Source organism: Triturus cristatus, chromosome 3_1, assembly GCF_964204655.1.
Source record: "Triturus cristatus chromosome 3_1, aTriCri1.1, whole genome shotgun sequence".
NCBI classification, from domain to species: Eukaryota; Metazoa; Chordata; class Amphibia; order Caudata; family Salamandridae; genus Triturus; species Triturus cristatus.
In genome coordinates, this window is record NC_140583.1 from 495,615,981 (window position 1) to 495,632,107 (window position 16,127).

Genomic DNA, 16,127 nt, shown 5'->3' on the forward strand with positions numbered 1-16,127 from the left:
CTCCGGCTCTGTTCAAAAGAATATAGAAAGAGTCTAGCAAAAAGCGAGCATGATGGAGAATCAAGGCAAGAAGGAGCAACCAGGAGAGCTGGGGGTGGGGGCAGGGGGTTAGGGGGGGGCAGAGGGCGGATCTGTTGAGGCAAATTCGGGCAGCATCTGAGGTACACGGGACCAGCTGGCTGCAGTCACACCTGGACCACGACGCCGGTGAAGGGGCCAGCGTGCAGCCACCCATGAACATCAGCAGGTCCACACAGAGGGCTGTGTTGAGAACACCACAAAAGACGGCAGTCAAGAAAGGGTGCCAGAGGACAGACCTGCCGTCTGTAGCCATCCTGGCGATGGCAGGAGCTAGTGGAGAAACCAACACCACAGCGACAAGGGGTGAGCACATTGGTACAATAGTAAAGGAATGCTTAAACTCAGTGGCACTGCTGTTGCTCAATGGCTTAGGCGTGTAGGGCCTAGAGACAGCGGACACTACCTCAAGGGGGGGTATCTGGGCTACCATGGCACCTGATAAACCCAGGCTCCGCGCGACAGGACCGCTTGCAAGGGCAGGTCACGCAGGGGGCTGGTGAGTGCTCAGGGTCCCCCCGAGGCAGAATAGGGCAGTGCAAGCGTGACAAGCAACTTAACTAGAACAGGCCTACAACTGGACGCATACGCCAGGCCTTCACCAGGTCCAGCATCAATGACCACGAGGGCCACGGGGCTGGCGACCCTTATCCCCTTAGCAGTGAAAGAGGATATGGAGGAAGGAATTAATTGACATTTTCTCCTTGTTAAGAGATTCAAGTAGACCGGCTGGACCTGACGGTGTGCGATAAAGATGAGGACAGGAGGGAAAGGAGAAGGGAACGATAGGAAAGGAATTTTGATAACTGGTTAGACGCATTTAGAATCATAGCCTGCATTATTGTGGAGATGTTCCCACACAGCAAGGCAGACCTATGGCTGTATGATGCAAACATCCACGGGGCGCATAGGCAATTACCAGGGGATGCATGGTTAGAATACGACAAGAGTTTTAGGCTAAAAATGCAGACACCCAGAGATGGAATGAGGAGGATGTGTCCCATTTCATACACAAAATGATGGTGGCAAAAGAGGTTAAAACATGGTCAGGGAAAAAATAGCAGCCATTTCGGGGTTCTTTCTACAGAGGGAAGGGCAGATCATTTCACAGGCCCAAATCATTTAATACTTGGAAACCCCCCTCCACCCAATGGGCTAGCAGCCATCAGTGGGAAGGATTAGTTACTTACCTGTAATCCTAGTTCTCTTCCAGGGGTATCCTCATCAAAGTCATAAGCAATAGAATATTCCCGCCCATGCGCGGGACCCCGGAAACACCATCACATATGTGACAAACATATATATATATCTCTATCTCTATCTCTATCTCTATATATATATATATATATATATATATATATATATATATATATATATATAAAAAAGCAAATGCAGCCTTTCATAACTAGAGCTGAATAATGCTGCAAGGACTGCCTTGTATATCAAACAATACATTCAAAAACAGGGAAAAACAGCAAAGCAGGTTTGAAAACTGTTTTAATGCTTAGCACTTAGCACAATCTCAGATAGGACTGAAAGCATCGACAGCTCACAGGCTGCATTGCAGAAAACAGCCTAAAAAACACTGAAAAGCTAACTCATAGCAACAGACAAAAAAAAAAAATCCAATTGCCCGCACTCTGCTAGTCCTACCCGCGTGTTACCCCAAAGAATTGTGGTCCATGAAGTAGCGTCGGCGGGTACGCCTATGCCAAAAGTTTAAAATGAAAATGAGTGTCGTGTTAGCCATCCCTGGACACGTGTTTCGAGGTAGTTACCTACTCCCTGCTGACGAGAGGCATGTGTGTAGGGTTGCTGCGTAGGCTGCCAAAAAATATCCTCAGGTAAAGTACCACTCAAGGCGCGCAGGTGCGTAGCCATGGGCTCGTCAGCCCCACCGGTTCAAGGGAGCCTGAATATAAACAAAAATCCGATTGGCCGCACTCTGCTAGTCCTACCAGCGTGTTACCCCAAAGAATTGTGGTCCATGAAGTAGCGTCGGCGGGTACGCCTATGCCAAAAGTTTAAAATGAAAATGAGTCGCGTTAGCCATCCCTGGACACGTGTTTCGCGGTAGTTGCCTCTCGTCAGCAGGGAGTAGGTATGTGTGTAGGGTTGCTGCGTAGGCTGCCAAAAAATATTCTCAGGTAAAGTACCACTCAAGGTGCGCAGGTGCGTAGCCATGGGCTCGTCAGCCCCACCGGCTCAAGGGAGCCTGAATATAAACAAAAATCCGATTGGCCGCACTCTGCTAGTCCTACCAGCGTGTTACCCCAAAGAATTGTGGTCCATGAAGTAGCGTCGGCGGGTACGCCTATGCCAAAAGTTTAAAATGAAAATGAGTGTCGCGTTAGCCATCCCTAGACACGTGTTTCGAGGTAGTTGCCTCTCGTCAGCAGGGAGTAGGTATGTGTGTAGGGTTGCTGCGTAGGCTGCCAAAAAATATTCTCAGGTAAAGTACCACTCAAGGCGCACAGGTAGGTAGCCATGGGCTCGTCAGCCCCACCGGCTCAAGGGAGCCCCCTGCTGACGAGAGGCAACTACCTCGAAACACGTGTCCAGGGATGGCTAACGCAACACATACTGTTCTTTATACATCGTGGCATAGGCGTACCCGCCGTCGCCACTACATCTACCACAGTCCCTTGGGGCATCTTGCTGGTGTGACGAGCAGTGTGCGACCAACCTTTGCATAATTTATTACGGCTCCCTTGAGCCAATGGGCTGACGAGCCTGGGCTCTGCACCTGCGCGCCATGAGAGGTACTTGACCTGTTTTAATTACATTTTGGCAGTCCACGCAGCACCCCTTTACACTGACCTGCTCCCTGCTGATGAGAGGCAACTACCTCGAAACACGTGTCCAGGGATGGCTAACGCAACACATACTGTTCTTTATACATCGTGGCATAGGCGTACCCGCCGTCGCCACTGCATCTACCACAGTCCCTTGGGGCAACTTGCTGGTGTGACGAGCAGTGTGCGACCAACCTTTGCATAATTCATAGCAACATAGAAATAAACTGGCACCGTGCCTTTAAGGCAGCCATGACCCCTAGCTTCCCATCATGCCTCAGGGGTGACAGTTCGGTCAGTTCTTTGCGGTGACTCAAAATCCATGACACAAAGTTGACAAATCCGTAAAAAACATGGTTCCTTTGCCTGGGGAGGCGGGAGGGTCGCTTATGACTTTGAAGAGGATACCCCTGGAAGAGAACTAGGATTACAGGTAAGTAACTAATCCTTCTCTTCCAGGGGATCCTCATCAATAGTCATAAGCACTAGAATAGAATAGCGAGCCTCAACTGTTCCACCTGCGGGCAAAGGAAAAAAATAATTAATCAAGCTCAGATAACTAAACTTGAAAACCCAGATATCTTATTATCTGAATAGGTTCCTCAAGGAGGCTTGGCCTACTTGTGTATCCGTTCTGGAATCTGATTCAAGACAATAATGCTTGTGAACGTATGTACCAATCTCCAGGTTGCTGCCTTGCAAATCTCTGCCATTGGAACATCATGCAAGAAAGCTATTGTAGCCGCTTTCCCCCTAGTGGAGTGTGCTTTAGGCGACAATAGGGGTGTATTCGCTAACTGGTAAGCCAATTTTATACAGAACACTATCCATCTCGAAATGGACATTTTGGAAGCTGGAAAGCCTGTCCTCATGGAACCATAATTTAGAAACAATTGATCGGATTTTCTTATGCCTTTCGTTCCCTCCAAATAGAACTTGAGCACTCTCAAGGTCTAAGGAGTGGAGCGATCTCTCCGCAGGAGTTGCGGGATTGGGAAAAAAGGATGGTAGGGAGATTGACTGGTTAACATGAAAATCAGATACAACTTTTGGAAGAAAAGCAGGGTGAGTCCTTAACACTACCCTGTTGTGGTGAAAGATAGTATATGACTTTGGCAGACAGCGCTTGGATTTCACTTACTCTGCGCACTGATGTTATTGCCACTAAGCAAGCGGTCTTCCATGTCAAATGCTGCAACGTGGCTTTATGGATGGGCTCAGGAGGATCCATCAATCTAGAGAGGACTAGATTCAACTCCCAAGGAGGAGAAGGAGGCTGAACAGGGGGATACACTTTCTTCAACCCCTGTATGAAATCCTTGACCACCTGTAGTTGAAAAAAGGAAGGCTGGTTTGGAGACTTTCTGTAGGCCGTAATGGCCGCTAAGTACCCTGATCGAGGAATACTTTAAACCTGATTTGGCCAAGTAGAGGAGGTAAGGAAGAATTACCTCCTCCTGCCCTGTGGTAGGATTAAAATGATTATGAGTGCACTATAAATAGAATCTTTTCCACTTAAAGGAGTAGGACGCCCTCGTGGAAGGTCTTTGCCCCTTAGTATGTGCATACAGTCCTGCGGTAAATTCCAGAGTCCATATTGCAGGACCTCAGGAGCCATGCTGCCAAGTTCAGTGAGGGAAGGTTGGGATGTAGAATCTTCCCGTCCATCTTGGTCAGCAGGTCCGATCTGCAAGGTAGTCTCCTGTGGGGGAGCACTGACAACTGTAAAAGGTCTTGGTACCACCACTGACTAGGCCAGTCCGGAGCAATCAAGATCGACATGTTGGATCGGATGAGTTTGGATACCACCTTCGGGATCAGAGAAAGGGGAGGAAAGGCGTATGCAAATATTCCAGACCAATCCATCAAAAGAGCATTCCCCCTCGTCCCTGGACGGTGGAACCTGGATGCAAAGGCGTGGCATTTTTTTTTTGATCGTCTGCAAACAAATCTATGGAAGTTTGCCCCCACTGATGGAAAATATCTGCCACAACCTCGTCGTTTAGCAACCAGTCTGGCTGATCTTCGAAATGCCGACAGTGTGTCCGCTCGCACGTTTCGCTCTCCTGGAAGATGCACTGCTGTGATGGAAAGGCCTCGGGCTAGAAGCCAGTGCCATATCGTTTGAGCTTCCAGGGAGAGCAGGCGAGAGCGCGTACCACCCTGTTTGTTGAAGTAATACATGGTGGTCGTGTTTTCTGTTTGGATCAGGATCGAGTTGGACGTGATTGAGGGCTGAAAAGCTTTCAGAGCTGGGTGGACTGCTCGCAGCTCCAACATGTTTATATGGTAGGATTGTTCCTTGATGGACCACCGTCCCTGCATCTGCAGGCAATCCATATGCGCTCCCCACCCTTGTAGAGACGCATCCGTTACTAAGGACGGACGCAACTGGTTGATGGAAGGGGACTCCCACTAAGGTTCTTTGGTAGAGTCCACCATACCATGGACGACTTTGCTGCTTGCGAAAGCACAATACGGTCTTCCCAGTGACCCCATGCTTGGTCCCACTTGTCCTCTAGGTCCTGTTGCAAGGGTCTCCTTCTCAGCGTTGGGAATGAGAAATATGCAAGAAGCCATCGATCCTAGCAGAGATGCCACTTGCCGGACCGTTGGATGAGCTGCCTGAAGAGTTTTGGACTTCTGTTGCATTGAAGAAAGTCTCTCCTCAGAAGGAAACACTCTTCCCAAGTTTGTATCCAGAGTGGAGTCCAAATAATGGATCACCTGGGTAGGCCGGTGAACTGATTTCTCCATGATCACATGCAGACCTAGCCTGCGGAGTAGATTTAGACAGATTTGGAAATCGCTCCTTACTTGCTGAGGGGATGGCCCTTTCAGGAGCCAATCGTCCAAGTACGGGTAAACGAACAGACCCCTCGGTGTAGAGCCGCCGCTACCACCGCCATGCACTTGGTAAAGACCCGTGGGGCAGATTTCAGTACGAAGGGCAACACCTTGAACTGGTAGTGTTTGCTGCAGACCACGAATCGCAGATATTTGCGATGAAGGGGAATTATAGGTATGTGGAAGTACGCATCATGGAGGTCCACTGAACACATCCAATCTCCTGTTTTCAGATGGACATATTTGATGAAGCGCTAACATGCGAAACTTCTCATTCAAGATGACCTTGTTCAGCGATCGAAGATCTAGGATAGGTCTGAATTTGTGCTCTTGATCTTTTTGGCACCAGAAAGTACCTGGAATAAACTCTTCCCTCACTGATAAGGAGGAACCTCTATGGCCTTTTTTTGCAGAATGATGACCACTTCCTGTCGTAGTAACTTTAGCTGGTGAGGACGAGATCTTTTCGGAGGTATGTCTGTTGGAGACACACGAAAACGTAGTGCATATCCATTGCGTAGTATACTGAGCACCCAGCGATCTTTTGTTATGTTGAACCACTCTCAGATCTGAAACACTTTCTCCCACTGGAGTGGGTAACGGCGCCAGAGGAAGCTCCTGCTCATTGCTACCCTGCTGATCTAGCTGTGGTAGAGGACTGCTGCTGATGACCTCCTCTACCTCTGTTTGACTTACAGCTTTGGAACTGTTTTCCTTGATTTTTGTTTTGGGACCACTGAGGGGTTTGAACCCTCTGTTGGTAGCCCTTGCGCTGGTTGGGTCTGTACCTCCGCTTGAATTCTTTTTTCTTCTCTAATCCCACCGCCTTCAGTGTGTCTAACTCGGCTTTCATCCAAGCCATCTCCTCATCGGTATGGGTGCCAAACAGTGAGGAGCCAGAAAAAGGTAGGTTAAGGATCCTCTGCTGTGCATCTGGCTTGAGAGCGGTTAGCCTTAACCAGGCAGACCTAGCGCAAATCCCATGCGCATAAGAATGCGCCGACAGCGTGGCACCATCCGCTGCCGTGCTAATCATTTGGTTAGCTACAAGGGATCCTTCCTTGATGACCTCTTCAAAGTCCCTTTGATCTTCCTTTGGCAGCTTTTCCTTGAAACGATCCAAGGAGTCCCATAAGGCTCTGTCGTGGCGGCCTAATAAGGCTGCTGCGCTGGAGACTTAGCGATGATGCTGCAGACCCGCAAACTTTCCGCCCCCAAGAATCCTGGGACTTTCTTTGTCAGAGGGGACCAACGAATTTGCAGACAATACGTGCGTTTTTCGTGCTGCCGCGACGATAACAGAATCCGATTTAAAAAATATTGGGTCTGTCTCAGCTGGTTTGTATTTTTTCTGAATCCTAGCAGGCACAGCTTTAATTGTAGAGGGGGCTAGGAAAATGTCCATCACTGGTTCCAGGAACCAGAGGCAGCAACGGACAAGACGCAGATCTGATGTAGTGTCTCAAAAATTACCGTTGTTGCAACGAGGAGTCGACATCTCAATGTTCAGCTTCTGAGCCCCTCTCTGAAGCACCTCATGATACGTGTTTATATCATCTATCGGAGATACTCAACTGAGGGCTATCCGATAGGGTGGGTGAATAGTCTTTTAGAGGAGCGGGTGGAGGAGGCAGACCATGTAGGAGACCTTTTGTGATGGGAAGTAGAAGGTCTGCGCTCCCGCGATCTTCCAGTCCTGACGTGTAGCTGAAGGCGATCTATCCACCTCTTGCACCAACCTTTGCAGAGGAGATCTGTGGATCGGACAGGCATATTCCTCCTCTCTTCGTGACGCTCCTGCCGGATTCCTACTCCAGTGATGGATTGGAAGAAGCCACCTTGGAGTTAAGTTAACAGAAGGGAAAGCCCCTCTGTGATGTGAAAGATCTTTGACGTGACCTCCTCGAATGTCGTTCTGGGGATGCAGATGGTGAATGCGTCGAAGGTCGTCTCAAAGAATGAGAGGATGAGTGCAGTGACGCCGATTCTGTCACCAAAACAACCACCTTCTCCAGACCTCACTGATTTGGGTCTCGACGTCGAGCGTATAACCTGCTCTGGCGGAGCCCTTAGACGTCAACCTTGACCTTCTAGATGTCAAAATTCAACCAGGTGTTGGGATCGATTTCGACGTCGACTGTTCGACGTCGAATGTCTCGTCGATGAAGTCAGGGTACTTCTGCGCCTCGACGTCGAACGTCGTTGGGTCGATGAAGGCGAAGGACTTCCACGCCTAGACGCCGATCGTCGCTGGGATAACTATGGTGGAGAGCTGCCGCTCCTCGACGCCGATCGTCGCCGGGTTGACGGCGGAGGGCTTCTGATCCTCGACGCTGATAGTCGCCGGGTTGACGAAGGTGGAGGACTCCCGCCCCTCGACGCCGATAGTCGTTGGATTGACGATGGAGGAGGGTTGTCAGCTTGATGCCAAACGTCGAGATGACGACGGTGGAGGGTTGTTGATCCTAGACGCCGATCGTCGCCAGGTTGACGATGGCGGAGGCCTTCTGCTCCTCAATGTCGTTAGTCGTCGGGTTGACGGCTGAGGTTCATGATTCTGCGACGTCGAATGCAGAGACGTACCTATATGTCGGCGTTCTCTCGACGGCGAGCCCGCCGAAGGTCTTTTCTTGGACGTATGATGGAATCTTGCTTCTAGAGGAGGATCTGGCCCTCTTAGAGCCCTTTCTCACCGTTGACCTGCCTCTGGAAGTTGATTTATCCTTTTCTGCCAGTCCATAAAGACGGATACGCTCCCTGTCTTTAAATTCTATTAGAGACTGGCAATGAGGACATGGTCCTTAGGTAGACAGAATACAGACTGCATGAGAGTCTGACCTGGCCTTTCTTCCACAAGAAGGGCAGGTGTCAAAAAGATGGCATTTTGAGTGGAAAAAATGCCAAAATCAGTCAGAAAAAGTGAGCACCTTACTTGACCAGATGAAAAACGTCAAAGTAAGATACATTTTTCTGAAAATTTAAGATTTCTGAGTAAAATCAGAAAAAAGTGGAGCTGTATAACCAGGGTCCTGCCTGAAGGAGCTGAAAAGAACTGACCTGTCACCCCTGAGGCATGATGGGAAGCTAGGGGTCATGGCTGCCTTAAAGGCACGGTGCCAGTTTATTTCTATGATGCTATGAGTTAGCTTTTCAGCCTTTTCTAGGCTATGTTTTCTGCAATGCAGCCTGTGAGCTGTCAATGCTTTCAGTCCTATCAGAGATTGTGCTAAGTGTTAAGCATTAAAACAGTTTTCATAACATGCTTTGCTGTTTTTCCCTGTTTAATGTATTGTTTATGTTACACAAGGGAGTCCTTACAGCATTATATATATATATATATATATATATATATATATATATATATATATATATATATTTATTATCTACTGGCGGTCGCCAGTAGATATAGTTAGGACCGTGTTTCCATAGGAAATCTGAAAATTCTATTTTGAATAACTTTGGCGCCGGTTGACGAATCCTCGCGAATTGTTCAAAATAGGTGGGGCGCTCCGCTCCTACCCTCGGGGTGATTAGTCAAGCAGGGGCCGAGAAAAAAGGGGGGCCCCAAAACGCGTTTTCCCCATGCATTTTTCCATAGGGACCTTTAGTCCAAGGTACAGCCCGAACGGCTGAACAGAATTATTTGAAATTTGGCAAAGAGAAAGTCCTCAGGTCAGGGATGTGCCTTTTGAATATCTGGAGTCAATCTGTTCAGTAGTTCCTGAGAAAATCTCAGTTAAAAGTACATATATATCTATAGGCGCGCACCGTGCGCATACGGTAAGCATACCGTACGCGCACGCTGACGTGCACGAGCGTAATTCTGATTGGTGGTTACATGACAGTAAACATTCCAGTCGGTCGAAATCAGGAAGTGTCGGCCGCCATTTTGTCTCTCGCAGTCTGAGGCAGTGAAAAACAAAGGTGGAGAATGTGAAAAAGGGGCAGGGTGGACAGTTCCTGACCCCCTAGCCTTTGTCAGGGGGTCGATGAAGGACCCCCAAGGATGAAAAAAAACTTTTTTTTTTTTAAAAAGCGCGGGGTGCGCGCAAAACGCATCGTGGGTGCTCGGTGCGCGATACGCACCGAGCGCCCACAGCGCGCGCACGGTGTGCGAAGCGCATCATGCGCGCATCTTGCGCGCATTGTGTGCGCACGGTGAAGAACCTGAAAAGAAAAAAATAATAAATACATAACTTAGCATTTAAAAAAAACGTACAAATTCACTTAAAAAACCATAGGTTTCACACATGTTATAGTTAGCTGGACATGTCCCTCGTAAAAAACCAATGAAATTCCCCCGTTCTAGTTAGTGCAGGCAACTATAACTCACGCGACCACAATCCTCTGCTGATGACGTCAGATATTACATCACTGTATTTAGACACCTATTTACCCATGTCTTCTTCCATTAATCTTTAGCTATACATATATTACAAATATTTATTTTTCAGAAAGACATTTAATCAGAGATGTAATATCTGACGTCATCAGCAGAGGATTGCGGTCGCGTGAGTTATAGTTGCCTGCACCAACTATAACGGGGGAAATTCATTGTTTTTTTACGAGGGAAACGTCCAGCTAACTATAACATGTGTGAAACCTATGGTTTTTTAAGATATATATATATCTACATACATATCCTCTTGTTTCTCTCGAGCATTTCTTTGCCACTCCTTAGCGAGAGCTGCGTCGCCACGAGGGACCTCTCGAGAGCAGGTCCTGATACATCCATCCAAAAAAGACGCCGTGTGCGGTTCAAAATTTTATTTAAACTGCCGTTATCAAACGCGTTTCAACTGCAAAGCAGCCTTGTTCACTGATAGCGAAATTCAAAACGCGCGGCCATTTTAAAGTGCATACGTGCTTGAAACTAATCACATTTTTCAAGTAATGCACACCAAAAGTCCAATTAGTTTGAGAATGCAACCTTCACATCATGTACGGCGTTTTTCATAATTAAATTCATGTCAAATAATTCAACAATTTTACAAAATATAGTTGCACACTCAACTTTGGTGCCATTATATTATGTTTGACATATAAACATTATTTGTCAATTTCGCTCATGTGAGCTTTACGAAAAAACACTGAAACAATTATGCCCAAGTGGGCTTTCAATCTGTTGCAATTCCATTCTTTGATTTACTGGTAGATGCTATACATGGAAATCTTGCGAAATTTTCTGAGTCTGTCACAAAATATCTATACAATACTCTTCCGGATTAAAATTCCTTACTGCACTATTCACATTTCGGCGGTTCTTCCCTTACATGATCGATCTACAAATGTGTGTGTAAGTCTTCCTCAATATTTAATCCTCCTGGTTGTTTGGAGTCTAACTCGATTATATAGCGAGACTCCAATCGTCTGAGTTTTCTTTCTCGGTTTCCACCTCTTAAATTTTGTTCAACAGCATCTATCACATAAAAAGTCAGGCCTTTGGTCTCTTTCCCATGCACCTTTTCGAAATGTCTTGCTACTGGGTATGTTCTATCCCCGTTTTTAATTGCCCTCAGGTGCTGCAGGATTCTTTTGTGTGCCTCTAAAATTGTGCTGCCCACATACCGCAGACCACAAGGGCACTGTAGCACGTAGACAGCATAACTTGTCTTGCACGTATATCTGCCTCTTATCCTTCGCATTCAAAGAGATAGACCTGGTCTATATTGCTCAGTGTTTATGCCATGTTTACATGCTTTGCATTTAATACACTTCACAAACCCTTCCTTTTTGTTTAACCATGTTTTTGGTTTAGCTTTTTTTAAGTTGTTCCTGACTAGAGACTGTTTAAAAGACTTCGCTTTGCGAAACGTAATTTGTGGTCTCCGAGGCACATTTTTTCCGAGAACTGGATCGTTCTTGATTAAATACCAATGTTTGTTCAAGATACTCCTTACTTCTTGATGTTGCTGGCTATATGTTGTTATAAATCTACATTGTGATTCATTCTTTTCTTGTTTTTTATCTGTATCAAAAAGTAGTTCTTCCCTCTTTTTGTTTGTTGCTTTCCTTACTCCCGTGTCAATCCAATTGTCTGGGTACCCTCTGCTTTTGAATCTTTGTTTCAGAATATTGAGTTCTGCATTTGTCTCCCCTGTCTCACTGCAGTTACGCCTTACTCTAAGGCTTTCCCCATAGGGGATGCTACGCTTAAGGTTTACTGGATGAAAGCTTTTAGCGTGCAGAAGTGTGTTGCCTGAGGTTGGTTTCCTAAACAGCTTTGTTTGTACTTTGCCATCATGGACATATACAGTTAAATATAGGAAATTAACATTGGAGTTACTGACTTCACTGGTGAAGCTTAGATTTAGTTCGTTCGTCTGAATCTTATCAATAAAACTTCTTGCTTCACTTTCAGTACCTTTCCATACAATGAATAGTTTGTCTATAAAACGACTCCAATGCATTATGTGGTTTTCCCACTCACTCTGATACTGCACTTGGATCACCTGCTCCTCCCACCAGCCCATATGCAAATTAGCATAGCTGGGGGCGAAGCAGATGCCCATCGCAGTACCGCATACTTGATGGTATAATTGCCCATTAAACAAAAAATAATTGCTTGTTAGACATTTCTCAATCATTCTTATCACCATCTGTGTGTGCCCATAATTGTATTGGTCTTGTCCCTAGGAAGTGTCTCAGCTCGTAGCCCATCATTATGTTTAATGCTGGTGTATAGCGTTGACACATCAATTGTAACCAACAGGTAATCATTTTCCCAAGGGAGATCGTAGATTTTACGTAGAAAATCTCCCGTATCCTGTATATAGGATGGGAGTGTTCTAACTAGGGGGCCTAGAAAAGAATCTACAAATTTTGATGTGTTTTCTAACGCACTCCCCATAGCTGAGATTATTGGCCGCCCAGGTGGGTTACTCACATCCTTGTGCACTTTCGGGATTAAATAGTACACTGGTGTTGTTGGCTGATCGATCTTTAAAAACATGAATTCATCATGTTTCAACAGACCCTGCTCAAACCATTGATTGAGTTCCCCATTGAACTCGATGTTACTAGTAATCATAATGTTCTCATTAATTTTTACATAGCAGCTCCTGTTTAACTGTTTATGGGCCTCTGTCAGATATTTCTGTTTGTCCCAGAGGACTATATTGCCCCCTTTATCAGCATTCCGTACTATGCAGTTATCTTCATTGGACAATTTTTTAATCAGAGCCTCATACATTTTCTGTTTTGTGGTGCTTTCTTTATTCTGGACTAGCTTTGATCGTCCTCCCAGCTTTTTTAAATCATTGGTTACCAGATCATTATAAATGTCAGTTACATCCCTTGATGTCATCGGGGTAAATTTTGAACTTGGTCTGAAGTCTGTTCGTACACTTTGATAAATGTCGATACCTTCTTCCTGTGCCACTGTATCAGCATTATTTATCACTTCTTCAAAGTTTTCTGTATTCATTCCTCTCAATTCCAGCATTAAGTTCATATCTGTGATTTCTAAATTCCCAGCTGGTTCTCCACTTGAGACTGGTGTAGCTGTTGGTCTTATACTGGGATTAAGCAAAAAATGTTTTTTTAAGTTTCAATGTTCTAATGAATTTGAAAAGATCAATTCTTGTTTGCACATAATCCAAGCCCATTTCCGGACAGAATGAAAGTCCTAATTTTAAGATTCTCTTCTCGGGCTGTTAAGATTATGTTGGTTAAATTGATTATCGATGTATCACTTGCGTTGTTTAGTTCTTGCATAATTGTTTGTGTTTTTTCGTAAACCTCACATGGGCGAAATTGACAAATAATGTTTATATGTCAAACATAATATAATGGCACCAAAGTTGAGTGTGCAACTATATTTTGTAAAATTGTTGAATTATTTGACATGAATTTAATTATGAAAAACGCCGTACATGATGTGAAGGTTGCATTCTGAAACTAATTGGACTTTTGGTGTGCATTACTTGAAAAAACTACGAGTCTGTCTTCACGTTTGTCACGATTGTAGTTTAACATGTGATTAGTTTCAAGCACGTATGCACTTTAAAATGGCCGCGCGTTTTGAATTTCGCTATCAGTGAACAAGGCTGCTTTGCAGTTGAAACGCGTTTGATAACGGCAGTTTAAATAAAATTTTGAACCGCACACGGCGTCGTCTTTTTTGGATGGATGTATCAGGACCTGCTCTCGAGAGGTCCCTCGTGGCGACGCAGCTCTCGCTAAGGAGTGGCAAAGAAATGCTCGAGAGAAACAAGAGGATTTGAATCGATTGCCACCCCCCGAAAGCCGACAAGGCAGAACAGCCGATCGATGGAAGTACAGCACTGGAGGTCAACAATCGCGGACCGGACGGTCGGAGGGCTAACTGGAAAACGTTGGAGACCAACGGGTAAGGCTGACTGAGTGGTGTACGGCAAGGGAGAGAGCGAAGCTCTAACCGAGTGTGATTATCACCGAGGCACAGAGCAGTTGCGGGTTTCAAGATTGCTTGTGGAGATTTAAAGAATGTCTGCCGCAGAAATCAAAGAGCGCGAGGAGGCGGCCCTGCAGATCTTTGACGAAAGGTACTGAAAGAGAAGCAAGAAGTTTTATTGATAAGATTCAGACTAACGAACTAAATCTAAGCTTCACCAGTGAAATCAGTAACTCCAATGTTAATTTCCTAGATTTAACTGTATATGTCCATGATGGCAAAGTACAAACAAAGCTGTTTAGGAAACCAACCTCAGGCAACACACTTCTGCACGCTAAAAGCTTTCATCCAGTAAACCTTAAGCGTAGCATCCCCTATGGGGAAAGCCTTAGAGTAAGGCGTAACTGCAGTGAGACAGGGGAGACAAATGCAGAACTCAATATTCTGAAACAAAGATTCAAAAGCAGAGGGTACCCAGACAATTGGATTGACACGGGAGTAAGGAAAGCAACAAACAAAAAGAGGGAAGAACTACTTTTTGATACAGATAAAAAACAAGAAAAGAATGAATCACAATGTAGATTTATAACATATAGCCAGCAACATCAAGAAGTAAGGAGTATCTTGAACAAACATTGGTATTTAATCAAGAACGATCCAGTTCTCGGAAAAAATGTGCCTCGGAGACCACAAATTACGTTTCGCAAAGCGAAGTCTTTTAAACAGTCTCTAGTCAGGAACAACTTAAAAAAAGCTAAACCAAAAACAACATGGTTAAACAAAAAGGAAGGGTTTGTGAAGTGTATTAAATGCAAAGCATGTAAACATGGCATAAACACTGAGCAATATAGACGAGGTCTATCTGATGGAATGCGAAGGATAAGAGGCAGATATACGTGCAAGACAAGTTATGCTGTCTACGTGCTACAGTGCCCTTGTGGTCTGCGGTACGTGGGCAGCACAATTTTAGAGGCACAAAAGAATCCTGCAGCACCTGAGGGCAATTAAAAACGGGGATAGAACATACCCAGTAGCTAGACATTTCGAAAAGGTGCATGGGAAAGAGACCAAAGGCCTGACTTTTTATGTGATAGATGCTGTTGAACAAAATTTAAGAGGTGGAAACCGAGAAAGAAAACTCAGACGATTGGAGTCTCGCTATATAATCGAGTTAGACTCCAAACAACCAGGAGGATTAAATATTGAGGAAGACTTACACACACATTTGTAGATCGATCATGTAAGGGAAGAACCGCCGAAATGTGAATAGTGCAGTAAGGAATTTTAATCCGGAAGAGTATTGTATAGATATTTTGTGACAGACTCAGAAAATTTCGCAAGATTTCCATGTATAGCATCTACCAGTAAATCAAAGAATGGAATTGCAACAGATTGAAAGCCCACTTGGGCATAATTGTTTCAGTGTTTTTTCGTAAAGCTCACATGAGCGAAATTGACAAATAATGTTTATATGTCAAACATAATATAATGGCACCAAAGTTGAGTGTGCAACTAAATTTAGTAAAATTTTTGAATTATTTGACATGAATTTAATTATGAAAAACGCCGTACATGATGTGAAGGTTGCATTCTCAAACTAATTGGACTTTTGGTGTGCATTACTTGAAAAAACTACGAGTCTGTCTTCACGTTTGTCACGATTGTAGTTTAACATGTGATTAGTTTCAAGCACGTATGCACTTTAAAATGGCCGCGCATTTTGAATTTCGCTATCAGTGAACAAGGCTGCTTTGCAGTTGAAACGCGTTTGATAACGGCAGTTTAAATAAAATTTTGAACCGCACACGGCGTTGTCTTTTTTGGATGGATACACACATATACATATACATATATATATATATATATACACACACATATACCTATATGTTTGTCACATGTATGATGGTGTTTCCGGGGTCCCGCGCATGGGTGGGAATAATCTAGTGCTTATGACTTTGATGAGGATCCCCTGGAAAAGAAGCATGATTCCAACAAATGCACATGGGGGGCCTCGTGCAAATTCCATCACATAT

The 16,127-nt window shown here is 45.1% G+C and overlaps 1 protein-coding gene across 1 annotated transcript in view; it reads right to left on the reverse strand.

Annotated features, from left to right (window-relative positions):
* The window catches only part of LOC146860464 (ras and EF-hand domain-containing protein-like), a 222,550-nt gene that overhangs the window by 51,528 nt on the left and 154,895 nt on the right, over window positions 1–16,127 (reverse strand). The window lies entirely within an intron of this gene.